A 22796-nucleotide genomic window follows, 5' to 3' on the forward strand; every position below is an offset into this window, starting at 1 on the left:
TAAGGTGAATATTTGCTACATGTGGTGATTCAGTAAGTGCCTATAGAAGTGAACCATTAAGACCTATGAAACATCAAAATTTAACAGAGAGGAAACAACCTTCCTGCAGATTGTTGTAAATAAAAAAAACAGCAGTGAGGTGATTTGCAACCATGTAATGGGCTTTTGTCTAGGACTATTTCTTTCTAGTTCAGGGCCCTCCTTGTTTCCTTCTCTGCAGGATGTCAATGTTTCTCCCCATAGCTACAAAGGATTAGGGCTTGGGCCCCTCCTCCAGCCAGTCACCCCCAATATAGCACATGCTGAGGCCTACTAAAAGGAGCCTAGAGTAATTCAGTGGGATACAAGACTTTCTGAATTAGGATTTCAGCAGGTACAGGTTGATTTTTTTAACACTGGAACACTGAGCACAGTTTCATAATCTAATAGTTTTAAGTCAATTGTGTTCAGACTTCCAGAAATTAAAACAATGATCAACTACGGAGTAGAAAAAGTTGATTAGAATAGTTCAATGCAGCACACAAAATGGTTTAGCTCAATCATTGTATAAAAAGCAATCAAAATAAAAACATTACATCAACATCCATCTACTTCCTGTCTTGAATGATTTTTCGAACCCTTGAAAATCGAATCTTATTTTCATTCAGTTCTTTACCAACTATGATCGCTACAGTCAGTGAGTAGTATCAACAGACACAAATAGTGGAATTGAGCACAAAAGAACAAGCAGATGTCGTAGTTATTGCCATGAAAGGTCTCTCTGCAGTGATATAGCACCTGCAAAATTTCCTAAACCAATGGAATTTCTTTCAGCTCAGTGAATCTGAACCCTCTGACACTTTCTTTCTTCCTGAAAGAGCTGTGGAATTTACAGTATTTGATCCCCTGAGAAGCAGACAATGGGGTACGGGGATGGGGGAGGGGAGTTAAATTTGCAGATTTAGCAACATGGAGGATTGCACCTGCCTTGTAAGTAATCAGTAAATTAGCATGTTAAATATCAAATCTAGGGAAAAAAATGTTGAGGGGTGTTCTTTACAACAGGTGGAGTGTGTATTCAAATGTTAATTGCTGGTCAAAAGTTTCATTTTGTAAGGATCAAGTCCCTCAAGCTGGACCCAACCTTTTGGCAAAATACTGATACAGAAAACTGTCCCAACTTTCTGGCAGTGTTTCCCTCACTTACTCACAAGTGGCTACACAACAAAATTCTGGAGCCGATGCCTCATCTCCCACTTTCAGACCCACGCCCAACAACACAAGATAGACAGAGGCATTGAAGATTTCACATCTATGAAGATTTCACATCTATGAACATTCCTTATTATCACCAATCACGTTGGAGACCAAGACAAAGAGTGACACTAAAAACCATCATTTCACTAAATACCATTTCCTATCGTTGCTTTGATAGTACATGGCCAACAGTTGAAAAGAATGCAGCAAGACAACAGAAAACTCATCAAGATAAAAAAGAAAAGTGTCCTCTGCGGGACTTTAAAACAGTTACAGTTGCTAATTTTATGCAGTACTAAACTTAAACTGGCTGTTGTTCCAAATTAAGGGTCATCCCTGTTTTCCTTTTTCTTTATAGGAACTGTCTACACATCTCAGTTTAAGAAAAAACTAAGACCACGGCCTTTAAGACTAAAAAACAAACCCCCATAAATTCAGTTTTGGAATGCAAGGGCATGACTGTATAATCACAAAGTATTTCTATAAAGCTGGACTGCCCAGCAGCAATTCAAAAATTTGGGCTTTTAAGAATGAGTTTCGTTGTTTGTCCCAACACAGAGCAGCTGCTTTTTTGGTGGTTTATTACACATAGGCTGCAATGAATAGAATCTGCTGTTTTATAGTACATCAGAATTACAGAACTCCATCTCTTGGCCTACCACAGATCTGACCTATCAGCGGCAGGGCACTGGAATCATAATTCTTTGCAGAAATGGGAGCATAAAGAGGGTTTGTTGGGAGCTGGCTGAATCTACAAAGTGCTGCCTGCAGGGCCTGCCGATGCCATCTCTTGCTGTGGTCTTAGCCTTGTTAGGTACTGAAACAGGGATTGTTCCCTTGTTAGAGATTGCAGAAGTGCTGGAATGAAGGGAAGGGTGGCAGTAAGGCAGAAGTCCAAGAAAGACTAAGGCTTCCATTTCAACTTCAGTATTCAACCTGGCCAAAATACAGGTTTAGTATGCAAACTAACAAAGGCATCTATAAGAATGCCCTTTCCACCCCCCCCCCCCCCCCCCACTTTAACTGTTGCACTAGAAACACACATCAAGTTATTTTTAAATAATTATTATTTGTCAGTTTAAAAAAACTCAAGCTAGTCATTTGTAAGATTCTAATTAAAAATATTTATTTTTAGCCAATTTACTAAAAATCAGTGTGCTTTCCTTGTGAAACTGAAATTTAGCATGAGTTTCAACCAGATATTTATCATAGAGAATTTTTAAATTGATTATTTCTATTCTTAATGCATCAATTTATTTATAACAGTGTCCATAATTATGGTTTAAACATGCTTAAATTAAAGTTTTTTTTAATAAAAGGAATTGATCTGTAATTCTAACGCTGTTGAAGTATTCTTTAAAACAACAGCTATGGTGGGAAAACATCAGAAAGATGCTCCAGGATACTTGAATATGATGGAAATGCCATTCAGCAAGCACAAAGGCTTGATAGGAAAGTAATGAAAAATGCTGGTTTCCTTCGACTTTATCAATATAAGAAACTTTCATCTTACAAATGCTGACTTCATAAAAATATTTGCATTTTTGATTTGATTAAAAAGGAATTCAAATTCAAAAGTCTTTCTAAAATCATGATATTTCACCATAAGTTGAACATTTCTAATGATTTACTCCTGGTTTAAGCTTCACTCTGTATAGATTCATTCACATTCTGACACATATCCTTTCCACCATCAATGAAAGTCAGCCAGCATAATGGAATATTCCCCACTTTCTTTGATATGCACAGCTCCAACAAATCTCAAGAAGCTTGAAACCATCAAGGAAAACGCATCCCCCTCAACTGGCTCCCCATTCATTCCATTTCCCACTGGGGCACAGTAATTGTGGTTACTACCTCCAAAATGCACTGCCATTACTCCCCAATGCCCATATCTGTGACAAAGACAGAAGGTACATGGGAACATCAACACTGCAGGTTCCCTGCAAGCTGTGCGACATCCTGACTTATTCCTTCATCATTACTTATCTAAATCCTGGAATTCCTTTCCCGATGGTACTGTGGAAATATATTCACCAGAGTACTTTAAGAAGGTAGCTGACCACCATCTTCTTTATTGTAGTTGGAGATGGGCACTAAAAGCTGGTCTTGCCAACATCAGCAAGACCTCCAAAATTACATTTTAAAATATGCTGATTCATTTGGAGATAGAGTATCAAAGTAACACTGCTGAACTAAACAATACTTTCCTAAGATCTGTTTCCAAGGATCCATGGGAGAACAGAAGGAAGAGGCTTTCTGGTCTGGATGATATGATCTTTTTCATCCATCCCATGCTTATATTCCTCTCTGAAAGGCCTTCAACCACAGAACCAACGTGGGCAGGTACTGCAATGGGGTCAGGGATATTAGGTTGGAAATCTGCTGTCTAACTTCTGCTGAAAACTACGTCATCATGTTTAGTGGGAATTTGTCCCAAACTCAACTGCAGAGCTAACAGGTATCCTGTTGCTATTGTAGGGATGAAGAGGTGGGAGAGACTGATGGTATGAGCTGGGGTGGGGGGGGGGGGGGGGGGTGGGAGGGGATGGAGTGCAAAGTGGTGAGTAGATACTAGGGAGATCAGAAAAATATACAAAAGTGGACAGTGTAGCAGTGATTTCAACAGGAATGAGGGACAGGTGGAAATAAGGAAATAAATCTGTGATGGCTGGGGTTAGAGGTGAGTTGAGAGGGGGTGAGTTTAAATGGCATCAGGTGGTGATAATGAGCAAAATTCATCCCAGAAGGGGAAACATCAAATATGGAGGGAGAAAGGAATGGGGGAGATGGGAAAGAGAATTAAAGCATTTTTGTATCTGATAGTCTACCAACAGGATTGCAGAAGTCCTCAGCCAGTCCATACAGCATCTGCAAATCCCTTTGACAGCCAGGTTTCACCAGATTAAAAATCTGACTGCTTGGTGTTTAGTACAGATGTAGGCAACACTTGATGTTCACAGACGGTTAAAATATTTGTAGGTGCAGTCCTGAGAATAGGCTGCATGACCAAATTCACTTCATTGAAATGAAAAGAAACTGAGTTTGGAGTTGGATTTTAGATTTTTAAAAATATTAACATTCTACCTAATCCGACCCCAGTCTCTATACCTGTACAATGGAAAATAACAGATTGATCTGCTGCTGAGTAAAATGAATATTAATAATGCTATGATTTTGTGTAATTTTTTATAATTTTGCTTTGTATGGCCTGTAGGGAAACATAGATTTAATACCATTGAACATTTACAAAAGTACCATGTTTAAATGGAACTGAGCAAGTAAAATTGCTAGCCTATACTGCAAAAGCAAATTTCACTTCTAAGATGTTCTGAAGAACAGTTTTGAACTGAGATTTACGAAGAATTTGGGTGGCACCATCAGGATGTAAGAAAGCACTATTGTATATCTTAAGACTTCCTTTAATATTACACCTGTTTCAGCAAACACTTTCACACCAGGTCTCATTCTCACTCAGAAGATTTAAGTGTGATAAACTTTTTTGGAATTGCATATTTCATCTATGACAACATGACCGATAATCTTTATGCTCAAAAGTGAAGTAAATAGATTTCTTGGGTATATCTAATGCAAATTAACTTTTGAAGTTCCAGTTATAGGTTATTTTTGTCTTTATAAAACATTGAACTTTTAATTTTGTCTATTTTAAAAGAAGTCAAGATGGAAGACTGAAGGAAAGTACATTTTCAGATCATTGAGATTCTGGCTCATTCAACACATGATATTAAGACTATGAGTCTTTACAGATCCAATTACATGCTGACTGCATGAATATTTGTAATACTTTTATTTGGATCCAGATATTCCACATTTTAAAAAAATTGAACATACATTGACATGACACCAGAGGATGCCATATTTAAACATGGTCAAAGTCTACATTACTCTCCTTTGTTCAGTTACATGCTGACATTATACATTTCTGATCTGATAAAATCCCCATTTTCCAACTACAGCAATTTTGAAACAAAACGACCACGAGACAGATGAGTAATTAGCGATTTGCCAGAATGCCCAGTGTACAGTTTTTGAAACTAAATGCTGAGGTTGAGAGTGAGTATCGAACGACTGTTAAATCTAAGGTTAACAAATGACCCCAGGATATACTGTGAACAGTAAATATTTAAGACAACATAAGAAAATAATTCCTTTTATCCAACTTCAATTTTTTTTAAATTCTGATTTTATAATTTTTAAAATTATTTTTATATTTCTTGCATCTAAACTACTTCAAATGCATTTTTTTAAATTTTTTTTAATTTTGGGAAGTTCTTCAAAGATTTCAATGTCCAAATTCTAATAGAACTTTGAGAGACAACTTCAAATAATGTTAAACTGTACTGCAGTTAAAATGGAGAATAATGGGTCACAAGTCATATCAAATAAAATATTGCATTTTATAGATTATGTTTACAAAATGTATGCTGATTAAATAAGTATTTAATAGATCCACCGAGATAGAGGTGCACCAAAGAAGAGGTACAAGGACTACTTAAAGAAATCTCACATTGACCACCGCCAGTGGGCTGATCTCGCCTCAAACCGTGCATCTTGCCGCCTCACAGTTTGGCGGGCAGCAACCTCCTTTGAAGAAGACCGCAGAGCCCACCTCACTGACAAAAGGCAAAGGAGGAAAAACCCAACACCCAACCCCAACCCACCAATTTTCCCCTGCAACCGCTGCAACCGTGTCTGCCTGTCCCGCATCGGACTTGTCAGCCACAAACGAGCCTGCAGCTGACGTGGACATTTACCCCCTCCATAAATTTTCGTCCGCGAAGCCAAGCCAAAGCCAAAGCATGGTCCCAGATTTAATTGCTCGTCCATGCTTCCAACTCTTTGCTGAAAGTGTCTCTCTCACTTACATTAACAGCAGTGTTCTCACGGGAGAAGATAGCCATAAAAGATGATGTATGAAATAGCCAATATCATATCAGATGGCTAGTGATGGAAAAGTTGCTTTCAAGAGAGAATGCAGAGGGAAGAATGCTGGATTTGGTCACAGCTGGCTCCAATGTGCAAGACAGCACTGCCGCTGATTAAGAATAAGTGAGCCGGGAGTTTTCACATCAGAGTGATTCTGCAAATAATTGTACACATGTCACTTGCTTTCAGTTATATAACATGTATTTTTCAGGTACTTTGACAATTTTGCCATGGAAACCAATATGATATTTTATCTGTCAGGATCTTGTATAATCATTGCATGCTAAGGGAATGGACTGGCTGGAGAATTCTATCCATGATTTCTGGTCAAAAAATAAGCAAAACCTCTTCTTTGAGTAGTACTAATGTTTTCAGTGATAAACTATACCTTTAAGTACTCGTTAGCATCAGAAGCACAGAATACAGTTTTCCTTGGTACACTAACAGTGAGGTTCCTTATCGCCAATTCTTTTGTTTTTATTTTTGTTGCAATGCATTTTGGAGAGGATATCGCACTGCACGGCAGTGAAAATGATTGCAACTTTTCTGAGAAAGGATAATTGATCTAAACATTAATTCTGTTTTTCTCTCTCAACAAATGCTGCCTGACATTTTAAGTATTTCATGCATTTGTAGGCCACACTCTTGATGATCTCAACATGAAAGAAAATTCTCTGGACTTCTTTATGTTATCAGTCAGTACACAAATCTTACATGGTGCAAGCAGTTTCTTTATGCCTACCTTGTCAAAGTCCCAGATATTTATAAAGAACCTTTTAAGGTCTTAAACTCCTGTTTTTATAGAGCACAGAACGATGAAGCACAGTATGGACCCTTCGGCCCACAATGTCATGCCGACCTATGTTCACCTATCAATCTAATTCTTCTCTCACTCACACCCATAACCCTACATTTTTCTTACTTCCAAGTGCCCTTCTAAGAGCCTTTTAATGGTCCTATTGTACCAGCTTCCACCATCAACCCGGGCAATGCATTCCAGGTGCCCACTGCTCTCTGTTAAAAAAAAACTACCTTTCATGCCTCCCCTCAGCTTTTCTCCATGCTCCTTAAAAAGCATGTCTTCTGGTATCGGTTATTGCCACAAAGGAAAATGGTGCTATGTTCTTATAATCTTATGCACCTTTATTAAATTGCCTCTCATTCTCCAGAGAAGAGCCTCAGCTCACTCAACCTTGCCTCATAAGACATGTTCTTAAATCCAGGCAGCCATCTTGATAAATCTCCTCTGCACAATTTCTAAAACATCCACATCTTTCCTATAATGTGGCGACAAGATCTGAACACAAAAATGTGGCCTAACCAGTGTTACACAGCTGTAACATTACCTCATGGTCCTTGAACTCAATCCCCTAACTAATGAAGGCTACCATACTATACCCCTTCTTAGCAACCTTGTCAAATTGCATGGCCACTTTGAGAGAAGTGCCCTATACAAATTTGCCGACGACACCCGGTAGGTGGCTATAAAAAGGAAGGGGACGAGTCAGCACACAGGATGGAGATTGAAAACTTGGCTGAGTGGTGCAACAACAACCTTGCGCTCAAAACTAAGGAGCTGATTGTTGACTTCAGGAAAGTCAGAGGTTTACAATCCAGTGATCATTGGGGGGAATTAGAGGTGAGCAAATCTAAGTTCATGGGACTCACTATCTTGGAGGATTTTTACTGGACCCAACATACCAATGGCATCATGAAGGAAGCATGTCAGTGCCTCTACTTCTTCAGGAGTTTGCGGAGGTTTGGTATAACATCAGAAACCCTGGCAAATTTCTACGGAGTGTGGTAGAAAGTGTGCTGACCAGCTGCATCATGGTCTTGTATGTAAACACTAATACCTCTGAGTGTAAAGCTCCCCAAAAGGTCATGGATGCAGCCCAGGACATCACAGGCAAAACCTCCCTACTACTGAGCATATCTACAGGGAGTACTGCCATCAGACAGCAACAGCATCAAAGCAATCATCAAAGACCCACACCATCCAGCTCTGCTCTCGCTGCTGCCATCAGGAAAGAGGTCTAGGTGCCACAAGACATGTACCACCAAGTTCAGGAACAGTGCTACCCCTCCACCATCAGACTCATCAATGACAAAATCAGTCAGACTCATTTAAGGACTCTGACTTGTGCACTTTATTGATTTTCTTTTTGTTCTCTCTGCATTGCACAGTCAGTTTGTTTACAGTTCTTTCTTTGTTTACGTTTACATCTTGTACAGTTTATTTTTTGCACTACCAATTAGTGGAAATTCTGCCGCACCAGCAAGTAAAAAGGAATCTAAGGGTTGTATGTGATGCCAAGTATGTACTCTGACAATAAATCTAAATCTGAAATCTGAAAACATCTCAATCTTTCCCAACTGTTGTATCATCTCAATTCTGTTATCTTCTTAATTCTTTGACACATCCTTTACTGCTTTCGTGATGATATTTTGCTGCATCACAACCAAAAATATATTCTCTACTTCAAATGTAGGTTTGCATATATATTTAGCATTATTTTTAGTTTTTGTATTTTTCATCTAGAAATGAACTTCATTTTGTTTTGCATTATTTCTAATTTTACCAATTTTCATTGCTATATTAGTGTTTAATAAAATGATCTTGTCAAATCTCTTTGTCCCTTTTGCACACTTTGTTGCTTACCTTTAATCAATAAATAGCTGCCAAAGCATCCTCCAAAATGAAACAATGGGCATTTCATTTTTATTTAACTTAATTTGCCATTTATCTACCAACTTGGCACCCCTGTTCACCCCTACATGTACATTAGTGCTGTTTTCCACTTTGTTAGGCAAACCTTTCAATTATATAACCTCTGCACATTTTGAATCTATGAATATGATAAATAACAAAGTCTCATCAGTGATTTTTGAGTATAATGAATCCAACCTTTTTGCCAGTCCATAAAAGCTTCCTTAACTGCCAACCCTACTTCTTGTTTTGGAGGCATATGCCAAATAACGTTGCTACTTGTTCACATACTGTATTCAGATATTTATAATGCCATCTTGTCAAAAATTTAAGAAAATCCATATATTCCATATGCAAAATATTTGCCAAAGGTTAATGTTAGCGTTATTGCTTGGACAACTCTTGGAAACTTCTACAAGTGCACCATGGAGTGCATTCTGGCTGATTGCATCACTGTCAGATATGGAAGTGCCAATGCTCAGGACAAGAAAAAAATTCCAGAAGGTTGTTAACTTGGCCTGCAACATCACAGACACCTGTCTTTACTCCAGTGAGGACATCTACAAGAGGAGAAAGCAGCCTCTATCCCCAAGGACCTCCACCACCCAGGCCATGCCCTCTTCACCCTGCAACAATCGGGAAAAAGGTACAGGAGCCTGAAGACGAGCACTCCGTGGCACAAGGACAGCTTCTTCCCCTCTGCCATCAGATTCCTGAATAAACAATGAACCATAGACACTACCTAATTTTTTTATTTATTTGGTAAAGTGGTTTATATAAATGTTTGCGCTGAGACGCTGCTGCAAAGCAATGAATTTTGTGGCATGTTCATGACAATAAATTCTGATTCCGATTCTGACAACAATAATTTTCTGTCAGAAAATGGTTCTATTTTTGTTTAAATTTTGGCCTTTAGATATTTGTCATCTTATGTTTAGTGAAGATTGTGTTGGCCAGTGGTTGAGTGGTGGTACCTCAACCTTATTGTCTACAATGTACTCGTCCCATGACTTTCACCTTTCCGGAGTATAATGTTACATAGAGAACTGTCACAAATCTCAATTCTCTAGCAGCAGTGATAAAAACAAATCAGTAATTAAGTATTTTTAAAATGTTACTATGGGAAAAATACTGGAGCACAAAAAAGAATTAGACGTTGAAACATGATAAACTTGAAAAAAGCAATATTTTAATCATCTTGAAATTATGTGATTTTAAAATATTTTAAAGAATTGGATTCAAAGCAAATTTAGATTTTCAGGGCCAGAGAAAATGTTCAGAAACAATTATGTCTTCATCTGTAGATAAAAGCTCAACTGCATTCAATCACATGGCTCATCATTGCCAATGGTATCTACAATGAGAATAGTTTATAATTAGTTGAAGCTGTGTCATGAAATCAATATTTTTAATTGATTCCAGCTGTGAAAGTACATCAATGAGATGTGTGGATGAGCAGGGTATCACCGACACCAATGCAGTAATTGTCAGCTTCATGGCAATTCAGTTTGACAATTAAAACTGTGGAGTGTTCCAACTATTACGCCATCATACACTTTGAAGATAGAAATTCAAATTTCTGTTCGCAAGTCTTCTGCTATTTTCTTAGTTCCTTTGATCACTTCAGGGAGCAGCTCTGTATACAGAGTCGTTGTCATACCCACACTCCTGTTCGGCTCCGAATCATGGGTCCTCTACCGGCATCACCTACGGCTCCTAGAACGCTTCCACCAGCGTTGTCTCCGCTCCATCCTCAGCATTCATTGGAGCGACTTCATCCCTAACATCGAAGTACTCGAGATGGCAGAGGCCGACACCATCGAATCCACGCTGCTGAAGATCCAACTGCGCTGGGCAGGTCACGTCTCCAGAATGGAGGTCCATCGCCTTCCCAAGATTGTGTTCTATGGTGAGCTCTCCACTGGCCACCGTGACAGAGGTGCACCAAAATAGAGGTACAAGGACTGCTTAAAGAAATCTCTTGGTGCCTGCCACATTGACCACTGCCAGTGGGCTTATATCGCCTCAAACCGTGCATCTTGGCACCTCACAGTTCAGCGGACAGCAACCTCCTTTGAAGAAGACCGCAGAGCCCACCTCACTGACAAAAGACAAAGGAGGAAAAACCCAACACCCTACCCCAACCAACCAATTTTCCCTTGCAACCGCTGCAACCATGTCTACCTGTCCCGCATCGGACTTGTCAGCCACAAACGAGCCTGCAGCTGACGTGGACATTACCCCTCCATTAATCTTCGTCCACGAAGCCAAGCCAAAGAAAGAGGGAGCAGCAGATCTGGACCTTAGATCGCATCCATGTTAAATCTGGATACTGTCTGGAATCTCCTACCTTTCCATCACAACTATTGTAATATGCCCTATGGCTCCTATTTCTTGATACATTCATATGAAAACAGAAGCTGAATACTTATTGAGCCCATTCCATTATCCTTCTTCTTCATTAGTAATCCTATCCATCTTCTTTAATTGAGAACTAAAAATATGTATTTTTGAATTTGCAAGTTAAAAGGTGTTTTATAAATGAAGCCGTTCATCATTTTGTTGAAATCAATGTGACATGTTCAATAAAGTCTATCTACCTTCCCAGATTTTCTTTACTCTTTATTAGAAATGATGTTGTATGGAAATGAAAAATATAGCAGGTATTTTCCACTTATTAACATTTCTTATGTTGTTTCTTTCGGAACTCTCAAGCTAATGGAACAAAACTCCAGTAGTTAGGCTAAAGTGATAAGATGAAATAAAAAACTTTGGAAATTAAGAAAAAAATTCATCAGACATTGGGTGCTTTTCCATAAATAATAATTACACATCATTAAACATTTAAGGGAACAGTGCATTTGAAATACAGGAAGAACCTAATTTCCTCATCAATAATAAGGATGCATAGATGTAAGATTATTGAGAAGTTAAAAAGAAATGTTTTCATTTAAAGTTTAGTTCAAGTTTTTACACAATACTTAAAAACCTTGCACATTTAAATGATACACAAAGGTGAGATGTGTATGTTACCAAGGTGGGGACATACTTGTAGCATATAAATCTCACCTTGAGTCAATATTAATTGCGGTTATCCATGAAAATGAAGCAGCATTGGATTATGTGCAAGGTTTTTAGGCATTGTGTACAAACTCGAATTACACTTTAGATGAAAACTTTTCCTTTCAACTTCTCGTTAATCCTTCTATCCTTATTTTTGATGAAGAAAACACACTCTTCCTGTTTAATTTATGTAGTCCTCAAAAACATTATGACTGAATCTCAACTCAGCTTCCTTTGATCCCCTAACAACCCCAATCAAATTATTCCATCCCTGGCAGCATTCTCGTTAATCTTCTCTGAACCATTTCTAGTGCTCTGCAAATTGCAAACTGGGTTGTGCACTGCCTTGGATCATGTACTGTTACCTTACATTGGCACTTCAGCCTCTGATACGACTGTTGCTGCCCTTAAAAAGGGTGGCCAAATAATTCTGTCCAAATGATATGCATTTAGGCAGGTTGTGAGGTACTCCCATCCCCAATGCTCCATTGATCAACTCTTGTACAGCATAGATAAAAGTAGCTCTTTTTATGCCATGAAAGAAGAGCTTTCAAGTCATGGACTCAAGTTCTAATTAATGGTCACCAACTATTTCTCTCTTCACTGATGCTATCTGACCTGATACATGTTTCCAGCATATTATATTTTATTTCAGATTTCCAGCATCTGCAGTCTTTCATTCTTGAATATATTCTAATGAATTTTCCCTTTATCTTTACTCAAATTATCTAGTAATGTAGATGTAACAGATGGTGATAGCAATCCCATTGAATTTAGTGGAATCTCATTAACTTTCTATATTTAAATTAAAACAGTTGTCCCTTAAGAATTTTGCATCTCTTTATCAATATGATAATGACTGAGGTTGTGTGGTGCAATTATGCTTCATCTCTGGTAGAAAGTGACTACAACTGATTAAAGTCTAGTGCATTGATCAGCTGAAGCTGCCCTTTTCTTCCAGGTTTTATATCATTCAAGAATCATGAACTAACACAGGTTGTTGGACAACCATTCTGCAGTCAGCTTTCCACAACCAGCTCAGAGTTCCCAATTATTCATAAGAACATGATAAAGGATTGCATTATTTGATCATTAAACTCACAACTTAGTCTAGTAGATTAAAGGAATACAAAATGGTAAATGGCCAGAGGTGTTTCAATTTAAACTGTGAACTCCCGTTCCTTCAGGTAATGAATTGTTGTTGAAAATAAACATTATTACTTGGCATTTTCAAGTACAAGTTTTGTAAGTTTCAACTTTTGTTTGGTCTGCTTTTTCTCTCTTCATGATCTGTCATGAATGTAAGCATCATAGGCAAGGCCAATATTTAATGCCCATTCCTCATCTCTTAGTAGGTAGTGGAACCTTGCCACTTCAGTCAAGTGAGTGCTATTAAGTAGGTTTCTCATTGCATAGCAGAACAACATTGAGGACATAGATTTCCATATAAGGTGGTGCATGACTTGGAAGGATCCCTTAGATTCTGTGGTGTCCATGTGCTTTCTGCCCTTTCCCTTCTTATTCCAAGAGATTCTGAGTTTTAAAGTACTAATGAAGTCCATATAGGTTACTGCAATGAGTCTGCAGGCTGCTAGTGACTGCGGTCAAGAGACTCACGCCAGGCTGCAGAATGCAAGAGATTGGCTCGAGGCTGGCTGAAGGAGTACCAGGTGTTGGAACGGGTGTGCGAGAGGGTGCCGAGGGCTTCCTGACTTTGTCAGAGTTTGGATCTGGAACTCGGGTTGCTGATGGTTTGGACTGACAACTGTGTGGCTGAAAGAGTGCTGGAGGCAAATCCATGGACACTCAATGACTCTGAGGGTACTCCCTTTTTGCTCCTCTTTCTCTGACTGAAAGAAGCACCAGGCAATTTGTGCTGATGGCAAATCTACATTTGTCTGCCTTAGTCTAAAGGAAATTTTATGTAATATCACATTTTCTGATTTATTATATGACAATAAAAGAATCTTGAATCTTATAGATGGTATACACTGTGGTCATGGTGTACCAGAAGTAGAAGAATGTTCTGAGGTGTTGTCAAACAAGAAGTAAGCCTTTAAGACAGGTCAAGTTTCTTGAATTTCATTGGAGTTGTACTCATGCAGGAAAGTAGGAAGTATTCCATCATACTCCTGACTTTGAGATGTAAATTTCTCATCATAAATTACTTAGCTGCTCTTACACCCATAACTGCAGAGCCAGTTAATCTTTGGTTATTAGCTACCCATCCAAACTTGATAATAAGGGATTCTGTGTACATTGAGTTCAATGTACATAAAAGGTTATATGGCGCCTCACAGTTCGGCAGGCAGCAACCTCCTTTGAAGAAGACCGCAGAGCCCACCTCACTGACAAAAGACAAAGGAGGAAAAACCAAACACCCAACCCCAACCAAGCAATTTTCCCCTGCAACCGTTGCAACCGTGTCTGCCTGTCCCGCATCGGACTTGTCAGCCACAAACGAGCCTGCAGCTGACGTGGACATTTACCCCCTCCATAAATTTTCATCCGCGAAGCCAAGCCAAGAGAACTTCTCTGGTACTCATATTACTTTTCATTTATCAGTGCACCCCTAAAGTGGGCAAGGCTACTAGTCACCATTATATCAACCTTCTACAGGAGCTCTATCGAGAGTGTCCTGACTGGCTGCATCACAGTGTGGTACAGTTGCTGCAAAGAAATGGATCGAGGTCAACCTACATGACCATAAAAGTGGCAGTGAGGATCACTGGAGTCTCTCTCCTGCCCCCTACCCCCCCCCCCCCACCTCCATTCAACATGATCAACTGGGATCATTGACTGAAAAGAGTACCCAAAATTATTGAAGACCCTTTCCACCCCACACGCAGCATCTTCCAGCTCCTCCCATCAGGAAAGAGATACAAGAGCCAGCACCACCATGCTGAGGAACAGCTTCTTCCCACAGGTAGTAAAAATGCTGAACAATCAAAGGTACTCCTCACACTATCCATCTGAGACTCTCATATTCATGTAGCATTCATGAAATTTGTATCTACGAGTAGTTCTCCTCTATATGTATTGTAATGTCTGGCTATGTGTCTGCAGATTTTGCACTGAGGACTGGAGAACACTGCAATCAGATGACAATAAACATGACTTGCCTTGACTAACTATTATTCAAGTTTTGCTAAAGAGCTAAATATAGAACTGGACCCTATGTTATAATCAGCAAATAACTCAGCCTCTGACCTTACATTCGAGGGAAGTGTCACTGGCAAAACAGACCAAATTATTTGCTCCAATAAATTCTCGCTAATAGTTTGATTCAATCACATCTGGTGATGTATATATTATCAAAGCCAAAATCTGGACCAAGTAGATTGAGGGAAAGAAGGGAATTGGATTTGGGCAGTGTAATTCATCCACAATGCTGGTCAATTCTATGTGTAGATAGTTTGACTATATTAATTACTTCTAGATATAGACTGATCCATTATAATTTTCTGCACCAATTATATCTCACACCTCAAAAGATGCATAAAAATAAACCAGAATTTTCTGATAGGTGCCTTTTTATATTCCACTTGGTTAAGCACAAAATTAAGACCCTTTTGGATAAAACTGGGGGAAGTATTGACAAAAATGATGGGGGTGAACTTCCCTCTAGGCCCAGAATTTTTTTTCTGGGGAATTTGGCAGTTATAAAAGTTAACTTCTTCAGAAGTAAATCTAAATTTATTAAAATTGCATTGTCAATAGCCAGGAAATGTATAGTGGTAACATGGAAATCCAATTCCCTACTTCACATTGAGCTTTACAACATAGAAGTGCAAAGTTGTATTCCCCTTGAGAATATTACTTATACTCTTAGGAATGTTCAGTGAAATTTGGCAACCTTATTTAGATTACTAAAATGCCCAGATTGTATCATTTATTTTGATATTTGTCAATTAGTATATTAAAAATTTAATACTTTTAAAATGATGTGGCTCTGAGATGTTGTACCTTGCTTTTGTTTCTTTTTCTTTTCTTTTTATCTCCTCTATTCCCTGCTGTCTGTCCCCTTTTCTTTCAAACCTGGGGAAGGGGCGCTGGGAGAAGAGGGACTCTCCTTTCCTTTTGTTTTTGGACCTTCTGAATGTTTTTCTATGATTTTGTTTTCAATGTACCATTGTTATTTATATGAATTGAGTCCTATATTCTGTATTTTCTTAAAACCTAAAACAATTCAAAACAATTAATAATAATTTCATCCACCAGTTTTCTACAAAGTACAGTCAGAAGGCACTAAGAATTCACTTTTAATATTTGACAGGAGTATTTGCATGAAATATATAATTGAATACATATTTACAGAATTATCCAATAGGTTGGTTCTTTTGGGAACTCTTCTGTACCTCTGAAAAATGTGTTCCAAGTGCTATTTAGGTAATTAGTAAAAAAAGACTTCATAGGTAGAGGATATGTCTTGAGTATACATTTCAGTAGAGTGGGTGAAAGAAGATACCAAAAAAGATGGCAAGAGTATGATCCCTATTTATTTTTGGTGCCGTAGTAAGAGTCTTGGTTAGAGTGTCATGTGCAATGGAGTAGTTACTGAAAAAGATCGATTTTGGGTGCTGCGCTATTTGGGTGATAAATCCATGTGGAACTTTTCAACTCTTAAATCTATCCATGCTTTGGTGACTTCTCGTACATCAGTCTTTTCACAGTATCTTTACCAACTGATCCTTCATGCAATCTCTACACATGCAGGAAAATTCCAAAGAAAGTCAACAGATTTTGCGGTAATCATTTGACACTGCTCTTAAACATCAAAAACAAAAATAAATCTCAGAACTTTCAAACAAACATAATATAGGAAGCATCATTATGTAATTACAAACAGAGTGAAAAATACTGATAAAAATGTCACCTTGCACTCCATGTCTTCAGGCAAATGTTATTACAACAATCAGAAATTTTACTGGCTCAGACTCAATAAAATCAGGCTACGGAAGGTGTAGCGGTTAGCGCCACACTGTTGCTGCACCAGCGACAGAGACTGGGGTTCGAATCCCATCATTCAAAACATATGGGGGTTGTAGATCAATTGGGTGTAATTGGGCAACATGGGCTCATGGTGCATTGCTGAATTTAAAATTTTAATTTAAAATAACTTTGCATTAAATGCAGAAGTATTAAATATAATGAAAAGAAATAAAACTATGTGCTTGTTTTGCCTTTTGTAGTTGATATTGTAATTGAATGGCAAATGGGAGATGTGTAAGAGAATTGAGAACTAGTATATATTCCATAAATTACAATCTCACAATGCAAGAACGTTCATTGAACTGTTTCTCTGTCATGTGCTTTTTATAAAGAACATTAATTACATATATGCTGTAATTATCACTTACTTTGCTTGAATTGTTTATTTTTGTATCATTATTTACTTAATGTGAAAGAATATTAAACATTACGATGAAGTGCATAGGAACCTTTGATCCATCAACAATTACTACTTTAAAAATTTCTTACATGAAGTATTATGACACCTTCATGCTATTTTACCTCTTGTTAATGTTCTCCTTTCCGCTGTAGATCAAATTGATACTTCAACGAAAAATGCTTTCCCACTTTCTCATCTCTCTCCCAATTGGGTAATTGCAAACCTTTGCAATGAATGGGGACACTTATGCAACTGCATGGTGCGCAACAAACAATCCTCGTCCTGCAGTCAAATGTCTACCACAGACATGTCAGAGAACTTGGACTTTGTTTTCTTCTTTCTTATAAAGATAATCTGAAGCCAACTAAAGCATCCCTGTGTCATTGGCAGAACTATATATCAAGGACAAACCTTTAAACAACGTCTCAATTAGTCACTGCATCTATTCAGAAAATGAACTGTAATTGACCTATCAAATTCAAGGTACCGAATGAATTTCAAACATACCCCCTCCGATGAATATTTCACGAAGAACACTTACCTTCATGAAAAAAAAATTGAAAAATAGAATAGGTTACTAACTATGATGTAAAGACCCTTGGGGTCTTTTCCTTGGGGGGGAAAAAATACAGATATCCAGGCTGTAAAAACAACATTCTCAATTTGCAAAGTAAGAATACTCTTTCCTCTGATGTGATTCAATGATTCTTTTACAGATGCCTGAATCGTGAAGAAAAATTCAATATCCTGGTGCAGATTTTGCTGTTTTTCTGATGAGGTCATCAGTATTGGCCATAGTGGCAATAACAGCAACTTTTGGAGTACACATTCTCACAATTAAATACAGAAAGCCAAAAGTTAATGCTCATAATTTCCTGGTCCTCTCAGAGTTCAGACTACTTTTAAAGAAAGGCTTTAGATGTTTTGCTTTGCGACATTAAGAATAAATATGATCTGAATTGTATACTTGCAATAATTACAAATGAGCAAATTTGTTTGTGAATTGTAATTCCAACCTATGCATGAAAAAGTATTTTAAGATAATGAATGTACTTTAAAACATTTCAGCTTGTATTTTAATTTCAGAATGGTTCAAAATGTTCCAATTGTAAATTGTTCAAATTATTAGTTAAAATTATGCTTTTTACTTCCTGGTTTGCTGTTGACAATTTTGAATTGCTCAGCCATCTGGATGTCATTACTTTTGCTGGATTCTAAAAGTTCTTTAGAACAGACATTGGAAAATGTACATTGCAGTATTTCTATGATTTCATATCACTATGCAGTGGACCAGTAGTTCTTAACCTTTTTCTTTCCACTCACATACCACTTTAAGTATTCCCTATGCCATAGGTGCTCTGTGATTAGTAAGAGATTGCCTAAGGTAGTATATGGATGGAAAGAAAAAGTTTGAAAACCACTATTTTAATTGGAACTAATTGACTTGTTATGTGCACGGTTTCATAACTCCAAAGGAAATGGGCCAATGACAATTTTTCTCAAGCAAAATATTTCAGTAACAATTGGGTCGAGAGCAGTGATTCTCAACTTTCTCTTCTCATTCACATACCACCTTAAGCAATCCCTTACTAATCACAGAGCACCAATGGATTAGGGATTATTTAAAGTGGATTGTGAGTGGAAAGAAAAAGGTTAAGAACTACTGGTCCACTGCATAGTGATATGAAATCATAGAAATACTAGAGCACAGAAATTCACCCCTTCAAGTCTATGCTGATTCAGTCATACTCATTCCCCTCCTCTAACCCCCTCTTCCTACACTCAGGTACTCAACAGACCATCTCTTGAAATTATTGATCCTCTCCATTTCCATTAAGCTCAGAGACAGTGTTTCAGGTTATTACCACTCTCTGTGTAAAACATTCTTTCTCACTGACCCTTTGTATCTGTTGCCCAAAATTTTACATCTGTGCCCCGACTTAGTCCTTGTACAATCACCAACAATAGAAACAGCTATAATTGTCCTGTACATCTCAAATCTCCTCTTCCTTTGACCTAAGGGAATATTTCCAGCTTCTTTAAACTAATCTTGTTGTTCTCAGCCCCCATCTCTGGTGAATATCCCCCCCGTATCCTCTTCCAGATCTTCAAATCCTTCCTAAATTGTGGTGATCAAGACTCAGTGCAATATTTTAACTGCAGCTTAACCAGAACTTTTATAAATTTTTTTGTACCGTGCTCATTATTGTACTTGATAGCAAGTCCCAGATCAAATCTTCCCGGCATCTACATAATATTGAAAGAGTCACAGAGAAGATGGCCAGGACATGGTGGAAAAATGTTTAATGACAGAGTTCTAAAACAGCTACTTTATGGAGAGATGACTGAAGGCCAATCAGCATGTGTTGGACAGAAAAAGAGATTCAAAGTCTCTCTTAGAATTTCAACATTGGCGCGCTCCACTGAGAACAATGAGCATTGGATCTTCCTGTTTGATGTACCTGCATAAAACCTGCGGCTTGTTCATATGAGAAAGCTAGAGTGGAGAAAATGCAAAGAATCTTGACCATCAAGAGCCACTGGTGTTGCAACATCCCCACACCTCTGTGCCTTGTGTGAATGGTACTTTTGAGCACAATTGGTCTAATCAGCCATCTCTGCACACATCACAACACTAAAAACTAGACGTCAAGGTCTTTCTCAATTCATTCACCTCAATTGTTTCCCTTCTATCTCATTTTAATTCATGTGATTGACATTTATTTTAGTAAAATTCTATAGAAACAAGCATTTTCCAGTTCTAAATGACCACTTATAATAAACATAAATAAGTAATGTTGGTAGACAATTTTTAAAAAATTTTTAAAAATTTTTCACACTATGAACCATACTGACCAAAATACACACAAGCATTTCCCTCTTGAATATACACAGTGTCATTTTCTCCCCTTCACCCCCCTCCCCACCCACTCAACGTTCAACATATATGACACATTAAACCCATTAAATAATGTCATCACACAATGAAAATAAACCAGAAATTTGTGTCATCTACTTTTACATACTGGGTCAGTTCATTTAGTCTTCTTCTCCTTCTGTCATTTTAGGTGGTGAAGGTCCACGGTAGGACTTCTCTGTTGTGTTCCATGTATGGTTCCCAAATTTGTTTGAATACTGTGATGTTATTTCTTAAATTATATGTTATTTTTTCCAATGGAATACATTTATTCATTTCTATGTACCATTGCTGTATTCTCAGGGTATCTTCTAATTTCCAGGTTGACATAATACATTTTTTTGCTACAGCTAAGGCTATCATAATAAATCTTTTTTGTGCTCCATCCAAATCGAGTCCAAGTTCTTTACTTCTTATATTAGAAGAAAGATCTCTGGATTTTTTGGTATGTTGCTTTTTGTGATTTTATTTAATACCTGATTTAGATCTTCCCAAAACTTTTTCACTTTCTCACATGCCCAAATTGCATGTACTGTTGTTCCCGTTTCCTTCTTACAGCGAAAACATCTGTCTGGTTGGCAGACAATTTCAAGTCAGGATTTCACCAGTTAATCTGATCTGATATTAAAGTGTAGATTTTGCTGCAGAAATTATTAGACATCTATAAAGAGAGTGGTTGATTCTATTCACAAGCACTGGATTCAAGATCACTGCATCCAAAACCCAAGCTGAAAGCCTCTAACTCATTACAAGTCCTTGATTAAAAACTAGATTAATGATCTGTAAGATTCAAAGCAAGGGTCAATCATTAAAACACAAAGACATTTTAGCAATGCTATTCTAATTACACCTTTATTTAGAAGATACTAAAGAATAAGGATTTCTTAATTTAGTCAAAATCCACAACTTTGTCTAGTGTATGTTAAGTTTTGCATAATTAATTTTGTACATTAATACCTGTAGTTCCTAGATTTGAAATTAATGATTCATTGTTTTATTTATTTGTATAAAATAGCCACCAGTGGATAGCTCAAGGTTCATTGGTCACCCATTTATTCAAATTTCGGTCACAATAAAGCTAATGCTTCCATTCAAGACTTGAGTTAGTTATATAACTGTGATATCAAAATCTTGAAAATCAAAAACTGCAACAATTAGAAATTAGAGTTATGTTCATCACTTTCCATGGGTGGCAATTATATCATATAGTGATTAGAGAGTGAAGAGCTTCTGCCAGTGTTGTTAAATACTGAAATGAAGGATTTTGCACAAAGAAGGTAAAAGAATTGTCATACATCTCCAGATTGGGATGATGCATGACGTCAAGGGAATCTTGAAGTAATGGTGGTATTCCCAATAGATGTAGCTACATAAAGGACAAATGCTATTTCTGTTTGATACAGTCATCCAGCAACACGTACCATTGATATACTGTTATTTTTCTTGGTATCTGTTAAATAATATTTGTTATCAATGCAGTGGTAGTTTTTTTACTATATATTATGTTATGCAAATAATCATGATTGGTAAAATTAATGATGAGGCCTGAAACTTTGAAGGCAACTTTTCTCAGCACACAACATTTTATAAATAGAATCCTGGAATTCTAAAGAACAGGAACAGGTCCTTTAGCCAAACCCATCCATACTGAACAAGACATCAATCTGAGCTGGACCCATTTATTTGCCTGTGATTGACCCATATGACTCTAAACCTTCCCAATTCATGTGACTATCCAAATCTTGTATTCTACTCACCTCTACCATTTCCTCTGGCAGCTCATTTTGAATACATGCCATCAGGGGGGCAGTGCCAATTTTTTAGGTGCTGGAGCTCACCAGAAACTGTGACAAGGAGGTTCCAGAGCTGCCCCAGGAGGTGGTGGAGCTGCCCGCTGAGGTGCCAGAGAAGCGCTCTGGTGAGCTCTGGCAGCACCACACCCCTGCCTACCATTCTCTTTGTGAAAAAAAATGCCTCCACAGATAATTTTTAAATCCTTCTCCTCTCACTTTAAAACTATGCCCTCTAGTTTTTGACTCCCCTACCCTGGGGAAAAGACAGAGTATCTGCCACTCATGTCACCCCTAATCATCCAGGGTCCAAAAATTTTCCTTGTAACCCAAGGCCTCTCATCCCAATCATATTCTTGTGTATCTCTTCTGCATCCTTGCAAGCTTCATGACATTCTTCCTGTAGCTGGGCAACCAGAACTGTACACAACAATCCAAGTACAATCTTACCAAAGTCTTACATAGCTGTTACATGACGTTACAATTCCCGTACTTAATGCTCTGACCAATTAAGGCAAGCATATCAAATGTGTTCTTCTCCATCCTATCTAGCCCAGTCACAACTTTCAGGGATTTTTTGATTTCTCTGTTCTGCAACACTCCCCAGGGCCCCACCATTTACTGGTCTGGTTTAACTTACCAAAATGCAACATTTCTTCCAACTTGTCTGGGTTAAATTTCATATGCCATTCCTTAGCCCATTTCTGCAATTAATCTAGATCCCTTTATAATCTTAGATAA

Source organism: Narcine bancroftii, chromosome 9 (assembly GCF_036971445.1).
Source record: "Narcine bancroftii isolate sNarBan1 chromosome 9, sNarBan1.hap1, whole genome shotgun sequence".
NCBI classification, from domain to species: domain Eukaryota; kingdom Metazoa; phylum Chordata; class Chondrichthyes; order Torpediniformes; family Narcinidae; genus Narcine; species Narcine bancroftii.